Source organism: Harmonia axyridis, chromosome X (assembly GCF_914767665.1).
Source record: "Harmonia axyridis chromosome X, icHarAxyr1.1, whole genome shotgun sequence".
Classification (NCBI taxonomy): Eukaryota; Metazoa; Arthropoda; class Insecta; order Coleoptera; family Coccinellidae; genus Harmonia; species Harmonia axyridis.
In genome coordinates, this window is record NC_059508.1 from 36,416,185 (window position 1) to 36,418,684 (window position 2,500).

Sequence of the window (2,500 nt, forward strand, 5' to 3'; positions counted from 1 at the left end):
GGTCGTATCTGACACCGCCGGCTCGGTTCTAACATCGTCAATGAGTCGGGGTTGTAAAAAAGGACGTGAACATTTTTCCTTATAAAAATCAAACCCGACCATGGATTTTGATTCTGATTGTTGATTATCGCTACTAGAACATATAAGGAGGCAACCAAATCAAATTTGAGAAAATTCCACGATCAGAAAATTTTTTTCGAAAAAAAAAAAAAATCGTAATCACCTCGGTCATGGCGAGTTATTTTCCGTATTTCATTCCACAATCAACGTACAACATAGAAGAAATCATCTCTCTAACTATCCTGGTTCAAAAGTTGTATCGGAACATTTCACGTCGTAATATCTCGCCAAGTCCAGACCTCGGCGATAGGTAGTATCTGACACCGTCCGCTCGGGACTGACATCGACTTGGACTCGGGCTGATGATGGGGAGGCGTTTAAGGACGTGAACATTTTTCCTTATAAAAATTAAAGTCGACAATGAATATTGATTCTGATTACTGATTTACGCTTTAAAAACACATTAGAAGGCAACCAAATCGAATTTGAGGAAATTCCACGATCAGAAAATTTTTTTCGAAAAAAAAAAAAATCCGAAAAATATTTTTCGATTCCGATTACTGATTTACTCTTTTAGAACACATTAGGAGGCAACCAAATCAAATTTGAGAAAATTCCACAATCAGAAAATTTTTTTCGAAAAAAAAAAAAATTCGAGGACACCTCGGTCATGGCAAGTTATTTCCCACAATCCATTCCCCGATCCACGTACATCCCAGAAAAAATCATCTCTCTAACTATCCTGGTTCAAAAGTTGTATCGGAACATTTTCACGTCGAAAATATATCTCTAAGTCCAAACCGATGCACCACGTAAACTAGGGCAGACCGATGCACCACGTAATATCGGGCAGACCGATGCAGAACGTAAACTCGATCATACCGATGCTTCACGTAATCTCGATCTTACCGATGCACCACGTAAACAAGGGCAGACCGATGCAGAACGTAAAGTAGATCTTACCGATGCACCACGTAATCTCGATCTTACCGATGCACCACGTAATCTCCATCTTACCGATGCACCACGTGAACTGGATCTTACCGATGCAGAACGTGAATTGGATCTTACCGATGCAGAACGTGAATTGGATCTTACCGATGCACCACGTAAACTCGATCATACCGATGCACCACGTAAACTCAGGCAGACCGATGCAGAACGTGAACTCGATCTTACCGATGCACCACGTAATCTCGATCTTACCGATGCACCACGTAAACTCGGGCAGACCGATGCAGAACGTGAACTCGATCTTACCGATGCACCACGTAAACTAGGGCTGACCGATGCATCACGTAAACGACGATCGAGAGGCGCGAAAGGACGTGAACGTTTTTCATTATAAAAATTGAAATAAATGATAAATAATGATTCTGATTGTTGGTTATCATTTTTAATAAGCATTAGGAGGCAACCAAATGAAATTTGAGGAAATTCCGATAATAGAAAATTTTTTCGAAAAAAAAAAAAAAATTCATGAAATCCTCGGTCATCGCAAAATATTTACCATATTCTGTTCGATAATCAACGTATATTTAAGAAGGAATCATATCTGTATCTATCTTGGTTCAAATTTTGTATCGGAACATTTTGACCAAAGTCCGAGCTTCGGCCGAAACAGACACCGCTGACCTGGCCTATCGATCGACCGAGAGTCGGGGATAGAGCGTAAGTGTTGTCTGGAGGGGAACCCTGTGCTCTCCTGACATATATAGGGAAGGTGGTCGCGTTGGGCGATGCAGAACGTTTGGATCGGGAATTATATTTTTGGTTCAGCTATTGGAATATGGTTTATTGTTGGTATATATTGGCGAAATAACGTTCTTACTGACTGGGGATATTCATAAAAATGAGTCCGGAGATTTTCAGATCGAAGTCCGAGTGATCCGACTTGGAAGGCGTGTTGGGTGGGTCGAGATGGCTTAGATAGATCAGACGAGGCGGGCTAAGTGTTGACGTCATGCATCGGTCCATTTTCAGATTGAGTCCGAGTAATCCGACTTTGAAAGAGTGTTGGGTGCGTCGAGACTGTTTAGATAGATCGGACGAGGCGGACTAGGTGTTAACGACATGCATCGGTATATTTTCTGATCGGAGTCCGAAGAAATCGGCCCTAGTAGGCGCAGCGGACGGTCGAGACGGCCTCGGTGGGTCGGATCGATCGGGAAAAGTTTGCTAAATCGTGTCTGGAGGGGAACCTTGGGTTCTCCTGACATATATAGGGGATAAGGTTTGGGTGAACGATTCTTCACGTAAAAGTTGAGTAATTTATTTTTCGATAAGCTTTTGGATATTGATGAGAAGTATATGTATATCTTCGATTAAAAGAATTCTTACCGTCTCCATGTATATTATATTAGATATATAAGAAATAGTTAACGTGATGCATCGGCCGATTTCCGGATCGGAGTTCGAGAGATGCGACTTTCGATGCGCG